Source organism: Kogia breviceps, chromosome 13 (assembly GCF_026419965.1).
Source record: "Kogia breviceps isolate mKogBre1 chromosome 13, mKogBre1 haplotype 1, whole genome shotgun sequence".
NCBI lineage: Eukaryota > Metazoa > Chordata > Mammalia > Artiodactyla > Physeteridae > Kogia > Kogia breviceps.
Genome location: NC_081322.1, coordinates 52,963,823 through 52,981,696, shown reverse-complemented (window position 1 = coordinate 52,981,696; position 17,874 = coordinate 52,963,823). Strand labels below are relative to the sequence as shown.

Here is a 17,874-nt window from a genome sequence, read left to right as displayed (position 1 = left end):
GCTATGTTCGCGCCGCCAACCCCACTCCTCTCCTGGCTTCCAACCGAAGCCCGAGCCTCAGCTCCCATTCCCCGCCCACCCCGGTGGGTGAGCAGACAAGCCTCTCGGGCTGGTGAGAGCTGGCTGGCACCGATCCTCTGTGCGGGAATCTCTCCTCTTTGCCCTCTGCACCACTGTTGCTGCGCTCTCCTCCATGGCTCCGAAGTTTCCCCCCTCCGCCACCCGCAGTCTCCGTCTGCAAAGGGCCTTCCTAGTGTGTGGAAACCTTCCCTCCTTCACGGCTCCCTCCCACTGGTGCAGGTCCCGTCCCTATTCTTTTGTCTCTGTTTTTTCTTTTGCCCTACTCAGGTACATGGGGAGTTTCTTGCCTTTTGGGAGGTCTGAGTTCTTCTGCCAGCGTTCAGTAGGTGTTCTGTAGGAGTTGTTCCACGTGTAGATGTATTTCTGATGTATTTGTGGGTTGGAAGGTGATCTCCACGTCTTACTCTTCCGCCATCTTGAAGTTCCTCCTGAGTAACTTAAAAAACAGGTTAAACCCATTGAAAAGTTAGTTAAAAGCACTTTCTACTTTGGAAAACAACTCAAAACTTTATCAAGACTTTAGGTGCATAGGTGATCTTTGCATTTTGTGTTTTGTTTTTCCCCATCTGTATCCAAGATATGTCCATGTCGTGTAGTTACTGCTTTGACCCGCATTATTCTTTCTCTGCCCTCAGCCGCTTTCCTGACTCAGGTCCTCTTTGTCTCTTTCATGTTGGATTTCATCAGTTGGTAGACTGATCTTCTTATGTCTAGTCTCATTTTTTAAAAAACTTATTAGTGATAAATATTCATGCTCTTCAGCAGTATTTTCAATTCTCTTCCTTCCAGCACAAGGTAAAGTTGCACTTTTTTTTTTTGTTGTCCCTGTGTGAAATGTGAGATGTGACATGTGTCACTTCTTGTTGGGAACCTATCAGGACAAGGGCTCAAGTCACATGTCCCCTACCCTCTTTTGCTATTATTGCCGGTGATGCTCACATGTGAAGGCTCTGCCAGCTAGCGTCCTTGAATGAGGATGAAATGGAATAGCACCCTTGTCTCCACCCTAAACCTGAGACAAACCAAGAAATTTTAGTTGTTTTAAGCCACTGAGAATTTTAGATTTTTGACTGCAACTTAACATAGACTTTCTTTACTGGTAGACCATTCTACTCACAAAATAAATCTTTGAAGAGTAGTCTTTTCAATATGCAAATCTTGTGCTGTTACCACTGTGCTCAAAATTCTTTTGTGGGACTCCAAGATAGATAAATAAAAACAAAATTCCTAACCGTGGTACCCAAGGTCCTTTATGAACTGGCTTCTAATTATTAAAACTAATAAAAGAATTTATTAATGTGACAAATTTTAAAAATATAAAAATATATAGATTTCCTATATATAATGGAGTGAAAAATTTTTCAGTTATATCATCAGCTTTCCCCCTTTCTCACTATACTCTTTAACTGTGCCATTTATAGTACACATTTAAATAATACCTGTTTCTAGGTCTTTGCCAAATTTAACTCAATATGTATTTTCCTTTAACAGATGACTATAATCTTCTTTCATCCTAAACTTTTTGTATTCACAACAATCAGTGGGGAAAGTAAATTTATTGTAACAAATGAGAGGAGCTTGTGTTTGGGTGTCATAGAGAGGTGGGTGGGGAATCCTGCCTGGGGCATTTACTAGTTGCATAACCTGAGACCTGATTTCTAACTGCTTTGAATTTCAGACCCCTCCTTTACAGAATTAGGATGACAATCTCTACCATAGACAATTGTGAGGTTTAAATTAAACCATGCATTTAAAGGGCTTGACATAGAGTTAGAGCTCAATTATTACTGGTTCATTCTTTTGCAGATGAGACTATAGAAGCTCAGAGTTAACACCAGATGAGTTTCTACTCTTTTCCAGGTTTTGGCCTAACAGGTTTGTACATTCAAAACTGATTTAAATTTCATTTATCCTTCCAGATTGTCACTTCCTTTAGTTCCTTTTCTTTATTCTTCAATATCTATGAACGCTGCTGTGGTTGGGGGGGAGGAGACTGCACAGAGACAATACTGACATCACAAGAGCCCTCGAAGCCTTATTGGAATCATATGGAATCCTTAGGTGGTGATTTGGAAAGTACTGCTAGAAGCATCTCTCATCACTTTTAAAAGGTATTTATCCTTCAGTCTATCCCTGACAAGTACTTTAGGGAAGCAATTTCTTGTGACTACAGGTAAAAAAAAATCTGCAAATTAAGGCTCATAAACATGTGGAGGACTCTTTCTAGTAATGGTGATGTCTCAAGGCAATGTATCAGGGCAGCTTGGGATTTGTAGGTAACTCAGAAAAATAAAGAAACCAGATACTTCTTAATATTACTGGCATTATATTGTCAGTTGTCTTTTATTAACACCAGAGATTTTAAAGAGATAGGAATTAGAATTTCTATTAATGTCATATATTCAATAGCTTTTGGAATGTGGGAAATATCCTTGCTGCTTGGAGAATCATTTCTTCCTTTTAAACAAAGAAATGTTGGCACTTTTAGTGGTGAAACTCCCAAATTTCATTGAATTCTTTACCATATGTAAACTACTATGCCATAATAAAAATTATGTTTAAAAAACCCAACAGTGTAAAAGCATAGGAAAATGGTAATCTCAAGTTAGGTAGAGTAAACATGATTAAAAAAATATGCAATATAAGCATGATTTATAAGAAAAAAACCAATCTGTAGATATTTACATGGAAACACAGCAAGATGTTAATAGTGGACACCTCTGCAGAGTGCTGTTAGGTTATCTTTAGTTTCTATTTCTTAATTTACTGTATTTTCTAAAGTTTGTACAATGACTCACATATTTTATTGCTATTATAAATGTAATTACTCACACATATATATATATGAAATTTATCTATTTTGCATATTTCTGAAATTGGTCACATTACAGGGCTCTTATTAATTCTTGTTAGTGCTATCAGTTGACTTACTGTTTAGCAGCCCAGAAACATGTTAAATAATAGTCAATAACCATGTGTTAGTTGTGATTTTAAAAGAAATTCTCTACTATGTTATTATAGGTATGCTAGCTCTGATTTTTACATAAATATTATTTATTAAGTTACAGAAACCCCCTTTTTAGACTTATGTCTCAAATGCCTATTTGGCATCCTGTTTGAGTGTCATGCCAGCCTGTTCGAGACAGTTCATTTTTCACTGTTATGCCATCTCCTCTTCTTCCTTTTAATAATAGACTCCCCTACGGTGCAGCTGAGCATATAGCTGTCCTCCTAGAGGCCATGTGAGGTGTAAGTAAGCTTTGTCTAGTGTGATGGGAGCAGAAGTGATGTCTTCAACTTCTGGATCATGTTATTATAAGGAAGTGGTTTGCATTCCATTCCTTCCCTTTCCGCTGGCTGGAATTAGGCAACAACAGTGTCTGCTGTCTCAGATCTATGTTGCCACTTCTGAGGATGTAGCAATAACTAATCCTATTACGAGTATCTAGCCTATGTGTCCAAAGCAGCATAGTTCAAATCTTAATCTCTCCTGCCCCTTTCTTCACATCTTCTCTTCCCTGAAATGCCCCATTGTTATGATTTATCACACCTACTCCATTCAGCAAATATGTCCCCATATATATCTCCAACCGAACCACTCCTTAACATTTTTCTCTCTGGGCTAGACTAGTCTGATAATATTCTCCTAACTGTTCTTCTATTCTTGTGGCTTATAATATGTTCCCCACATAGCAGAGTGTCTTTTTAAAAATGGAAATCAGGTCACATCACTTCTGCTTAAAACTCTCCAATTGGCATCTGTTAACACTTAAAATAAAATTCTAGCAAGAAAGTTTCTTTGAGATCTGGCCTCTGTCTTCTTCTCTGGCTATGTCTCTTACCATTTTCTTCCTACTCAACTCTTATCTACCAACACTGGCTTTCTTACTGCTCCCAAGACATACCATCCTTATTCTCACCTTGGGAACTTTATATTTGTTATTTCTCTGCCTTCAAAGTTCTTCTTTCAAACATTGTCTTAGCAAACTCTTCTCTGCATCATCCAAACTTATCTGAGCAGTTTTTTCCCCACTTGCCTTCTAAAACAGCTGTTTCTTTCTAAATGACACATTTCCTTCCTTCATAAGGTGATCTAACACCTTAGTATTACCTGAAATTATATTATTTATTCTTTTTAAAAAAATATTTAATATATTTTTCTGTCACTATAATATAAATTCCATGATGGTATGGATGTTGTATTGCTTATCCTATATTTCCAGAACTTAAACAGTGCCTGGAACAGAATGGGTACTCAAAAAATATTTGTTTAATAAAGCAATATTTAGTATTACATAAAATGATCAATTTTATATTTTATCTGTTGATATACTTTATTAATATATTTGCTACTATACTTTTATTTCTAGACTAAACTCTTCTTGATCATGCTCCCTTTAGTTTGATGTTAGATAATTTTTTCCTAGTATTTTTATTGACATTTATAGATGAGACTAATCAGTAGATTTTGGGGTTATCTTTAAAAGCTTCATAAAGTGAACTGCAGTCTTCTACCTTGTTCTGTGCCTCAACATATTCTATAGAAGAAATATTATCTGTTCCTTGTTAATATGAAAGAAAGCACCCATGAAATTGCTAAAACCAGGATAGTTAAATGATTCTTTTATTACTTTAAAAATCCTTTAATGATTAACAGTATAACTAGGTATTTGATTTCTTCTTTTTCAATAATAATTCATTTGTTCCTAGAGAAATATTAATCTTATTGAAATTTTCAAGTTTAATACCAATGACATTTTATACAATTTTATGATGATTTTAATACCTATCTTTGGTAGTCTTATTGCCTTCTCATTCACAGGTGTGTGTGTGTGTGTGTGTGTGTGTGTGTGTGTGTGTGTGTGTGTGTGTGTGTGTTTGGTAGTTTAGATTAGCCAAAAGTAACTTCTCCCTGGAAAAAACACACTTTTTCTCAAGTTACCTCTCTTCCTTTCCTCCTTGAATGGATACCTCCTACTTATTCTTTTATGACTCAATTTAAACAGAACTTCCTTAGGAAAGTGACACTGATTGCCTCATTTCAGTGAGGTTCCACCTGCAGTCCACAATATCTCAATGTATAGTTAACTTTGGCTAACTATAAGCAGTTACTGAAAAAAATAAGCAAGATAAAGCACAGTATATATACATGGCTTGGAAGGGACCTGTGTAGGGTTTCTAGAGAGCTGGAAATTTTCTATTTCTTAATTTGGTGATGTTAAATGGATTGTTACTTGTTGATAATTTACTGAACTGTATAATTGTTTTTATACATCCTGAAGATTTCTGATGTTACATTTCACAATAAATAGTTTTTAAAACTTGATACACTATTCCTATTTTTCACTTTTTTTTCTGGTGAGAACTTCACCACAGAGTAGACCATTGTCTAAAGACAGAATTTGGGCACTGTTGATGTGACAATTTGGAGTTAGCAAAAGATTTAAAGTAGGGAACTCTCCATAAAATTAGAAGAACAAACCTAGAGGTAGGGAAACCAGTTATGAAGCCATTTCAATAGTTCCTTTGAGACTTTGCTCCTGGAAAAGATGGAGTTACAGTAACTAGATTTACCTACACAACTGACTCAACCAGATCATGAACAAAATGCATGAGGTAATAGTTTTAAAGGCATTGTATATCAGGCAATAAAGGACAGTGATTCTTTTTTTTTTTTTTACATCTTTATTGGAGTATAATTGCTTTACAATGGTGTGTTAGTTTCTGCTTTATAACAAAGTGAATCAGCTACACATATACATATATCCCCATACCCCTTCCCTCTTGTGCCTCCCTCCCACCCTCCCTATCCCACCCCTCTAAAGTGGTCACAAAGCACCGAGCTGATCTCCCTGTGCTATGCAGCTGCTTCCCACTAGCTAGCTATTTTACATTTGGTAGTGTATATTAGTCCATGTCACTCTCTCACTTCATCCGAGCTTACCCTTCCCAATCCTTGTGTCCTCAAGTCCATTCTCTAAGTCTACGTCTTGCCCCTAGGTCTGTCAGAACCTTTTTTTTTTAGATTCCATATATATATGTGTTAGCATACGGTATTTACTTTTCTCTTTCTGACTTACTTCACTCTGTATGACAGTCTCTAGGTCCATCCACCTCACTACAAATAACTCAATTTCATTTCTTTTTATGGCTGCATAATATTCCATTGTATATATGTGTCACATTTTTTTTAACATCTTTATTGGTGTATAATTGCTTTACAATGGTGTGTTAGTTTCTGCTTTACAATGAATGGTGTGTTAGTTTCTGCTTTACAACAAAGTGAATCAGTTATACATACACATATGTTCCCATGTCTCTTCCCTCTTGTATCTCCCTCCCTCCCACCCTCCCTATCCCACCCCTCTAGGTGATCACAAACCACCTAGCTGATCTCCCTGTGCCATGCGGCTGCTTCCCACTAGCCACCCACCCTACGTTTGGTAGTGTATATATGTCCATGCCACTCTCTCACTTTGTCACAGCTTACCCTTCCCCCTCCCCATATCCTCAAGTCCATGCTCTAGTAGGTCTGTGTTTTATTCCCGTCCTACCCCTAGTCTCTTCATGACATTTTTTTTTGTCTTAGATTCCATATATATGTGTTAGCATATGGTATTTGTTTTTCTCCTGACTTACTTCACTCTGTATGACAGACTGTAGGTCCATCCACCTCACTACAAATAACTCACTTTTGTTTCATTTTATGGCTGAGTAATATTCCATTGTATATATGTGCCACATCTTCTTTATCCATTCATCTGTTGATGGACCCTTAGGTTGCTTCCATGTCCTGGCTATTGTAAATAGAGCTGCAATGAACATTGTGGTACATGACTCTTTTTGAATTATGGTTTTCTCAGGGTATATGCCCAGTAGTGGGATTGCTGGGTCATATGGTAGTTCTATTTTTAGTTTTTTTTTTTTTTTTTTTTTTTTTTTTTTTTTTTTTTTTTTTTGTGGTATGCGGGCCTCTCACTGTTGTGGCCTCTCCCGTTGCGGAGCACAGGCTCCGGACGCGCAGGCGCAGCGGCCATGGCTCACGGGCTCAGTCGCTCCGCGGCACGTGGGATCTTCCCGGACCGGGGCACGAACCCGTGTCTCCCGCATCGGCAGGCGGATTCTCAACCACCGCGCCACCAGGGAAGCCCCTATTTTTAGTTTTTAAAGGAACCTCCATACTGTTCTCCATAGTGGCTGTATCAATTTACATTCCCACCAGCAGTGCAAGGGTGTTCCCTTTTCTCCACACCCTCTCCAGCATTTATTGTTTGTAGATTTTTTGATGATGGCCATTCTGACTGGTGTGAGATGATATCTCATTGTAGTTTTGATTTGCATTTCTCTAATGATTAATGCTGTTGAGCATTCTTTCATGTGTTTGTTGGCAATTTGTATATCTTCTTTGGAGAAATGTCTATTTAGGTCTTCTGCCCATGTTTGGATTGGGTTGTTTGTTTTTTTGTTATTGAGCTGCCTGAGTTGCTTATAAATTTTGGAGATTAATTCTTTGTCAGTTGCTTCATTTGCAACTATTTTCTCCCATTCTGAGGGTTGTCTTTTGGTCTTGTTTATGGTATCCTTTACTGTGCAAAAACTTTTAAGTTTCCTTAGGTCCCATTTGTTTTTTTTTAATTTCCATTTCTCTAGGAGGTGGGTCAAAACGGATCTTGCTGTGATTTATGTCATAGAGTGTTCTGCTTATGTTTTCCTCTAAGAGTTTGATAGTGGCTGGCCTTACATTTAGGTCTTTAACCCATTTTGAGTTTATATTTGTGTATGATGTTAGGGAGTGTTCCAATTTCATACTTTTACATGTACCTGTCCAGTTTTCCCAGCACCACTTATTGAAGAGGCTGTCTTTTCTCCACTGTATATTCTTACCTCCTTTATCAAAGATAAGGTGACCATATGTGTGTGGGTTTACCTCTGGGCTTTCTATCCTGTTCCGTTGATCTATATTTCTGTTTTTGTGCCAGTACCTTAGTGTCTTGATTACTGTAGCTTTGTAGTATAGTCTGAAGTCAGGGAGTATGGTTCCTCCAGCTCCATTTTTCGTTTTCAAGATTGCTTTGACTATTCGGGATCTTTTGTGTTGCCATACAAATTGTGAAATTTTTTGTTCTAGTTCTGTAAAAAATGCCAGTGGTAGTTTGATAGGGATTGCATTGAATCTGTAGATTGCTTTGGGTAGTAGAGTCATTTTACATCTTCTTTATCTATTCAACTGTCAGTGGGCACTTAGATCGCTTCCATGTCCTGGCTATTGTAAGTAGTGCTGCAATGAGTGTTGTGGTACATGACTCTTTTTGAATTACGGTTTTCTCAGGGTGTATGTCCAGTAGTGGGTTTGCTGGGTGTGTGGTAGTTCTATTTTTAGTTTTTTAAGGAACCTCCATACTGTTCTCCATAGTGGCTGTATCAATTTACATTCTCACTAACAGTGCAAGACGGTTCCCTTTTCTCCACACCCTCTCCAGCATTTATTGTTTGTAGATTTTTCGATGATGGCCATTCTGACTGGTGTGAGGTGATATCTCATTGTGGTTTTGATTTGCCTTTCTCTAATGATTAGTGATGTTGAGCATCTTTTCATGTGTTTGTTGGCTGTCTAGGACAGTGATTCTTGAGACACTGGAAACAAATGAGGTGAGGCCTACAGTTCTACAGGTGAATTTCTTGACAGTGAGTCCAAGCCCTCCTTTAGGGAGGAAGAATCCAGGCAGAGCCCAGCAGACTCCTTAAGTAGATGAGACAGAGCTGACCATCTGGGGAGATGAAGGGAGTTAGAGTTCACAGGACAAAGTGTTGGAGAGGAGAGAGCTACATGAAAAGAGAACTTCTAAGATAGGCAGAGTCACCCTCTAGTATTCAGCTGATTACTTATCAGCTCATTCATGTAAGGAAATTATCTAGGACAATCCAAAAGGATTAGACAGAACAATGTCTAAGATTCATACAAGAACTGGAATAGTGCCTGTTCCTACCAGTCAGACTGGAAAAGCTTATGATACATGTGGCTTTAGGTAGAGCACCCAAGAGAGTCATGGTTCATTAGTGGGAAATAATTAGCCTAAAAGTTGCTGGTTCTGCCTAACAAAGCTTAAAAACAAGACATAATAGGATCTGTTTCTAAAAAACTTAGCTGCATTCCAGAACAAAATTGAAGAATATTTATAGTAATACAAAAATATCTAGTGCCCAATAAGGTAAAATTCATAGTGTCTGGCATCTAATAAAAATTATTTGACTTTCATAAAAAATGGACAATATGACCCATAGTAAGTAGAAAAGCAATCAATTAAAATAATACCTAGAATTTAAACAGATGCTAGAATTAGCAGACAAGGACATCAAAAGTTATGACTGTATATATTTTATATGTTCAAAATGTTTTGCAGAGACATAAAAGCTTTAAAAAATACAAGCAAACTCCTCCAAACAAAAACTACAATGTCTGAGATGAAAAATACACTGGGTGGGATTAATAGTTGATTGGATTTTGAAGAAGAAAAAGATCAAGAAAATATTGAATTTGAATATACAGCAATATGAACTTTCTGGAGATAAAAAGCAAAAAAATGCACAGAACATCAGTGATTTATGAAACAATTTCAAGAGAACAACTATATGTGTAATTGGAGTCCCCAAAGGAGAAGAGAGAGAGAGTAGGAGACAGGAAGAAAAAATTGAGGAAATAATGGCTGAAAATTTTCCAAATTTTAAGAAAAACTATAAACCCACAGATACAAGAAGCTCAACAAATCTCAAGCACATAAACATGAAAAAAAATATAACAAGTCATACAACAATTAAAATAATAATAATCTGCTAGAAAAATCTTTAAAGGATCCAGTGAAAAAAGACATATTATGTACAAATGTCTTAGAGCAAAGTCAAGAGTGATAGCAAATTTTTCTTCAAAAAGTAGGTAAGAAGACAGTAGAACATCTTTAAAGTACTAGGAAAATACTCTAAAACTAGAATACTATACCAAATAAAAATATCTTTCAAAAAAGAAGGTAAAATATTTTTTATACATATAAGAGCTGGAAGAATACAACACCAGAAGAACCACAGTAAAAACATATTTTAAAAAGTTCTTCAGGTAGAAAGAAAATGATATCTCTCCATTTATTTAAGTCTTCTTTGCTTTCTTTAATCAGTGTTCTGCAGTTTTCAGCATATGAATATTTCATATATTTTATTATATTTATACCCAATTATTCATGTGTGTGGTACTATTATAAATGACACCAGTTTTTTAAATGTTTAATTTCTAATTTTTCATTGCTAGTATATAGAAATGCAATTGATTTTTGTATGTAGATCTTGTATCCTACAATCTTGCAGTAATCTGTGGGTATGGTGAATTACATTAATTAATTTTCAAATGGAACTAGAGCTTGCCCCCCAGTATTAATGGGCCAGAGAGTAAGGCCAGACAGAGTCTGATCCAAAGAGGTCAGTTTCAGTCGAGGTTGCTTTTGCCTTATTTTTCTATAGAATCAAGAAATAAACTATATGAAATATAAACCAGATATCAAGAACAAGACAGCATGAGAAAGTATACCTCTCACAAACTCACTTATACCTCAGAGAGCATGCTGTCAGTTCAGTGGTCCTAGCAGTCAGTGTGGATAGAGGATCCATAACCATGGGTGATTCCTTTCTTTTATTCTTCTTTATCATTATTTTATCTGAGAGGGTACTCTTTCAGTTCACTTCAAGTTATTTTATCCTAATGTTTGCATCTGGGTTATCTTTCTTGCTGCAGTACAGGTTTACAACCTATACTATTTTGTTGTTCACACTCAGTGCTGCACCACTGAGCCTGCAACTCAAGGTTTCAGTACAGGCCTACCCATGACATACCGTAATAAGCTTATGATCAATATGTGCAAAGAAATTCTGGTAATCATACAAAAAGGAGTTAAACAACATTTCAGAGATATATATTTTTTCCTGAGGGATGAAAGAAGTGTGTAAATAATCATACATTTTAAAATGTTATATGCACACCAGAAAACTACTAGAGCTCATCAATGAATTCAGTAAAGTTGCAGGATACAAAATTAATATATAGAAATTTGTTGCATTTCTATACACTAACAATGAAATATCAGAAAGAGAAATTAAGAAAACAATCACATTTAACATCACATCAAAAAGAATAAAATACCTAGGAATAAACCTACCTAAGGAGGTAAAAGGCCTGTACTCCGAAAACTCTAAGATGCTGACGAAAGAAATTAAGGATGATGCAAACAGATGGAAAGATAAAGGGAACCCTCCTACATTTTTGGTGAGATGTAAATTGGTGCAGCCACTATGGAGAACAGTATGGAGGTTCCTTTAAAAACTAAAAATAGAGCTACCATATTATCCAACAATGCCACTCCTGGGCATATAGCTGGAAAAGACAAAAACTCTAATTTGAAAAGATACATGCACCGCAACCTTCATAGCAGCACTATTTACAATAGCCAAGACATGGAGGCAACCTAAGTGTCCATTGACAGATGAATGGATAAAGAAGATGTGGTATGTATACACAATAGAATATTACTCAGGTCATAAAAAAGAATGAATGCCATTTGTAGCAACGTGGATGGACCTAGAGATTATCATATTAAATGAAGTAACTCAGACAGAGAAAGATAAATTATATCACTTATAAGTGGAATCTAAAACAGTGATACAAATGAACTTATTTACAAAACAGAAATAGACTGACAGACATAGAAAACAAACTTACAGTTACCAAAGGTTAAGTGCAGGGAAAGATAAATTAGGAGATTGGGATTAACAGATATACACTACTATATATAAAAGAGATAAAGAACAAAGGTCCTACTATACAGCACAAAAAACTATATTCAAAATCCTGTAATAAACCATAATGGAAAAGAATATTAAAAAGATATATATATATATATATGTACTTCCCTGGTGTCACAGTGGTTAAGAATCTGCCTGCCAATGCAGGGGACACGGGTTCCATCCCTGGTCCGGGAAGATCCCACATGCCGTGGATCAACTAAGCCTGTGCACCACAACTACTGAGGCCTGTGCACCCTAGAGCCTGCGGGCCACAACAACTGAGCCCACGTGCTGCAACTATTGAAACCCACGCACCTAGAGCCTGTGCTCTGCAACAGGAAAAGCCACCGCAATGAGAAGCCCGCGCACCATGATGAAGAATAGCCCTGGCTCGTGGCAACTAGAGAAAGCCCGTGTGCAGCAATGAAGACCCAACGCAGCAGAAAAAAAAAGTTTATATATATATATATATATATATATATATATACACATAAATCACTTTGCTGTATACCTGAATCTAACACAACATTGTAAATCAACTACAATTTAAAAATGTTATATGCAATAAACATGATATAAGTTGAAAAGAGAAAAAACTGGAGCAATTTTTCCTGGAAAAGGATATTATAACAATTGTCTTTAAATATTGAAAGGATTGCTGCATAGGAGAAAGAATTAATTTTGTTATATTTAAGTAGAAAACTAAGACTAATGGGTGGAAATATTAAGAAAGGGAGATTTAAAAGTCAATGTAAGGAGTAACTTTAGAGCAATTAGAGCTGCTAAAAAATTGAATGACCCAATTTTTAGGTAATGAATTCCCTCTTATTGGTAATGTCAGACAGAGTTAGAAGGGACATGTGTCAGAAATGCTGTCAGTAAAATTTCTGAACTGGTGAGAGTTTGTAAAAAAAGGGATTTCTAATTTTTTTTCCCTAAAGAGCCCAATTAAAGTAGGTCAACAAAAATATTTTTAGAAAGGAGAAAACACTACCTTGGAGACAGAAACATTTAAATCTCTTTTAGACTGAAGAGGCACAAGGACTTTATGTCCAAACAAGCATTTTGAAAAATCTCAGTACTGTTCATGAAGGAAAAATTCTATAAAACCCCATTTAATTAGAATATTAGGATCAGGCTATTTTGTGTCTCTGAGAATAATGGAGATGTACTCTCTCTTCTTGTCCCTTCGTAGTATTTCAGAATGTTTGTTCAAATAATAGCTGTTTACAAAAATTAGCATACTGTTTTTCTGTCCCTTGTAAATTAGCATCCCTAAGTGGCTAAAAGATTTTTCTAGGCTTCCAAGGGTCTCTATAGCATTCATCAGAGTAACTGAAGCTGAATACATTTTTTTGCTTGCACAAATTTGTTGCTAAGAAGAAAATTTGGTACATCTACTTACGTAATGCTGCTTATCCTTCTCCCTAGGAAACACCCCAATTTTCACAATGTTAGAGAGCCCCAAACTTAGCCAAAACATGCTTTGTGTTTCTTTCGGGCTACTGGGCAACAGGGTAGTCTATGGGATAAAAAAAATTAATTACCTCTGTTATTAGAAGACTGAACCTAAACAAAAGCCCTTTAAAAATAAGCAATGTCTGTCATGAAGTGTTTAATGGTACCAGTTTCAAGTAAGTCTTTACTTTAAAGGACATGAATTGTATTTTCCAGTAATCTAGGGTGCTGATAAAACTTACATTCAAGAATTCAGAATACTTAGAAATGGCATCTCAAATGAGATTCTTAAACTACCACTATACCGACTTTGCTACAAATGTAGGTCCTTCAAATTTTGTGACAGGCTTAATAGAGTATGTATTTCTGGTCTGCTTAGCCATCCTATTTGTTCTTGGGTCTGGAGCTGACACTTCCAGGTGAAGTTCACCCGTGACAAGCTGCAGGTCATCATCTAGCTTGCCTCTGCTTTCTTCTGGCATAGTCATGATGGGATTACAGACATCTTCTATTTCTTTCTGTTAGCACTTTCATCTTCCTGACCAGCAGTCTGATTCCTAGCCAGCCAATTGGATAATAATGCTTCTTTTGTCTTTATTATTGATCGTAACTTAGTACTTTCTCGTCTCTAACATGAATTTTTTTGTGGAAAGATTTGTGTCAGTTTCTAAGAAGAGACCTTGAACTCCCTGCTTTGTATTTCTCAGACTCTTAAACCATGTGCTTAATATTTTGTTACAAATTATTTTGATATTGTCATTTTGCCTATACTTATCTAAGCAGCATACATTTAAAAAATGCTATTAGCATTAATGTAAAAAATTAATTTGTGTCTGAATTCAAGTTTGTCAACAAGTTCTTATCTGTGTTTAATGCCTTCTTACATTCATAAATCTGAACAAAGGCATTAGGCTAGTTAACTGAGTAAGTAGTATATATTTGTGTGTGTTGGGGGGTGGAGGGGATTGATATTTTATGCCTAGTCTAGTAGTTATTATGTCACCATCAGCCCCAATATCAGAGAACATTAAGTAAGTATGACATCCAAGGTGTACCAAGAGGTAAAGCTAGTCTTCTTGTTCTTCCTGACATTCTTTGGGTTCTTGAGCTTGAACTTGGCAACCAAATGATTGACCTTTGATTTGTCAAACTCTTCTCCAGAAAAATGGGTCTCCAGGTTTAGACTTGACTTCAAAGTTTCCATTTTGAATAGGGAACTTGGTAATATCAAAACAGTCTCTTCCAAGGACCAAATCATTACTTGACTCTATACAGCAATATTCTTGTCCAAAGAATAAGAACTAGCACAACGAGTTGGCCCTTTCCTGATTCAAGGTCTTATTAAATAAAAGATCACTTTCTTTTCTCTGTAAAGGAAAAAAACAATTTTGGTATAAGTCATAAATTACAAGGAGGTGTGCTTCAATATTTAAAGTGGAATGAATGATATAAAATTTTAAATTGTGAAGAATTAGGATTGATTCTTTTTCGTGGTATAATTTTGACCCTCCCAAGTGTTTAATGGTCATGTAATTAAACAGTTTCTCTGCTTTCCCTTACTTATCCGCATTTGGATTAATGTGGATAATCCAAATCAGTATCTGTATCAAGTTCTTTATTTTCTAGCTCTAAATTTTCCCATATACAGATCCAATGCCTTAGTAATAAGAAATTAAATGTTAAATGGAAACTCAATTGAAGGTCATTTTGTCTTGTTCCATTACAGCAGAACCACAAAATACCACACTTAGTGAGATCTGACTTTGTGTATAATTTTCTACCCAAAGATATAATATCTTTATAATTTGCTTATTTTCTGAGCCAGTTTCTTTATTAGCAAAATGTCTATTTGGCAGTAATATTTTTGTCCTTTTTAAAATGTGGAAAAAACCCCCTCCACCTGCATTTCAATTATCAGTGGATTTACAGTTTTGGTCTTTGTTTGACTCACCTACTATTTATCCTACTAAGAGACATTAGCAGGTGTAGGGAAATGTAGTGGGTTTTGAAGGACATGCAGTTAGAAAAAGGAAAAAATATCAAAGTCAAGGACAATAGGTGAACAATCACCTAACTTTCTCACGGTGGTAATTTATTACATCCGGAAATGCTGGGCTCTTCAGTTTTTTTATTTCATTGTGGAAATTGTGAGGAGAGAACAGGATATAATATGCCAGAAGTATGTCAAAAAAATGAGATGAAAACAGAAAATAATGAGACAAACTCTTTTCATTTTCTACATGAAACAGCAAAGGAAGATGTGTCTTTTCATCTTGTCCAAATGTCATATTCCATTATTTCCTTTTGGAAGTTTTTTCAAAAAAAATCTGGATTCTTTGCTCTGGACTTCTTTGTAGCAGTGAGTGTTACAGTTAAGGTTTTTGATACCTATTGGGGATTATCAACGTCAGCAAGATTTGAGGACCAGAAATTGTAGGCAATAAACAATGAATTGATACGAGACAATTGTGAAAAGTTTAATGTTTTGTACAATGTAAATTATTACATCTATTATTAGTGATTACATTAAATGCCTTTTGTAATTTACTTGAATGTTATGATTTACTTTTATTATTTTCATGTTTGTAAGGGTTTACATTTAAGGGAAGTGCTAAGGTGTTCAATCTTTCTAACATTTTATTAAATATTAAAATTGGAGATTTTTTTGATGCACTTCTATTTACTCCTTAGCTGACTTGATGCTTGAACCTGAATTATATTCACCCAGATACAAGTGAGGGGAAAACTGGGATAGGGATTTATTTTCCCTCATGTTTAACTGTTTTTTTGTACTGTCTTGAAATATACATGCTACTTTTCTGGCATTTAATCATCACTGCATAGCTCAATACACATTTTTTTATAGAAATCTGGCCTATTTTTTTTCAAAGAAGATTGTGTTTTTGAAATATTATGAACATTTGAATCCTTGAGATCAGATTACATGTGAACAGGAATAATAATAGTAAAAAAATACAGAGGAACAATGACATAGTAATATAGACAAAATTTATATTTGGTTTTGAGTTATGTTTTGTGCTATAGTTCAACAACGTCATAATTGATATTCTATGAACTAAAGTACTTCCAACAAAATAATGTGTTAGAAAGAGCTTAATTTCCATTTCAATATCTTATTATTTATAATTTTGTGGGGAATGCTTAAATTGGTTGCATTTGTGAACTTAATTTAAAATGTTGTCTCTTTGCTCCCTCTCATCTTACTATTATATCATATCATTTTGTATTTCTTTGGGACTAGGAAAATAAATGTTTATAATTTTTAAAAGATGTAGTTTAGCAACTAAACTGCTGGCTAAATGTAGAACAAGTAGATACAGATAAGGTTAATATCAATAAGAACCATTGCAGAGAAGAGATAATCACCTAGTAGGAAAAACTTGGAATATGTAGTCAAGATGTCTGGATTTACCCATGGATTTACAACTAATTTTCTATTTTCTTCTTTTTCCAATTAACCTCTCTGAGTCTTAGTTTTCTTATCTGCAAAATGTGGCTTAGAACTTGTATTACTTCAAATGTTTGCAAAAGGAAGTGGGACATCAACTACAATGCAACAGCCACAATAAAAAGATAACCTTTTCCATAGGTAGCTTACTGCGTTGTTGTATGAATCAAGTTAATAATATAGAGCTTTATAAACTCTAAACTAAATAAATACTATTTTTAACAAAATGATAACTGGGTAATGCTGAGAGAGAGCATTGAACGTGAGTTTGGACTGTAAACTCCAGTGAAGAGAGTTGTGACTATAAGCTTGTGCTTGTTGAGGTACAATGAGGAGGATTTGGTGAGAGAATGAGAGACCTGTTTAGACAAGACAGCATTGGGTACAACTGGATACCATTTTTTAGGGTTAGTCTTTGGTTTATACCAGCATAATCATGTACTTCAAAAATTGCAAACTTTTTGCATAAACATGACAATTTTATTTGCCTTATCTTTACAAGGGAGATACATTACAACCTAAATGACAGATGAAGAAACTGAGAGACCCAGTGGTTAAATGCCTTAGCCAAGGTCATAAAACTAAGGAATGTCAGGGCCAGTATCAAAACCTGGGATTCTTAACTCCTAAGGTGGTGTGGTTTCTGCCACATTGTCAGTGATGGTTTGGATATGGGATGATGAAGTAATGAATATGGATAAAAGTTTAAAATGCTTGGACCCAATATCTGTTTTTGAATCCATCGTTTTCTGCCAGGAGAGTGCTGAAGCCAGGAAACGGCTCCCTCAGTGAGAATTAGAGAAAGAAACCACTTGAATCACATATGAAACATTCAGCCCAATCAAGGCAACCTTCAAGAGCTGAAAAGTAACCACAACTTTAAGAGTCTATGCAAGTAAGCCAATAACTCATGATATTTATTAAATGTCCCATTAAAGTGACATTGAGATCTAGTCCTTTGCCTACATGATTTCAAAGTTGCCAAATTTAAAGATGGTAACAAATAGCAAAATACCCAGAACTTCTAGGAGGGACAGGGGAAG

The 17,874-nt window shown here is 35.7% G+C and overlaps 1 long non-coding RNA gene across 2 annotated transcripts in view; it reads left to right on the top strand.

Moving 5' to 3' along the window:
• LOC136792357 (uncharacterized) overlaps positions 1–12,374 on the top strand; it is a 52,375-nt gene extending 40,001 nt beyond the window's left edge. For both annotated transcript variants that reach the window (XR_010836021.1, XR_010836020.1), the window contains exon 4: positions 12,070–12,374. This is a non-coding gene — a long non-coding RNA (uncharacterized lncRNA). The remainder of the gene's footprint in view (positions 1–12,069) is intronic.
• Positions 12,375–17,874: the final 5,500 nt, after the last annotated feature.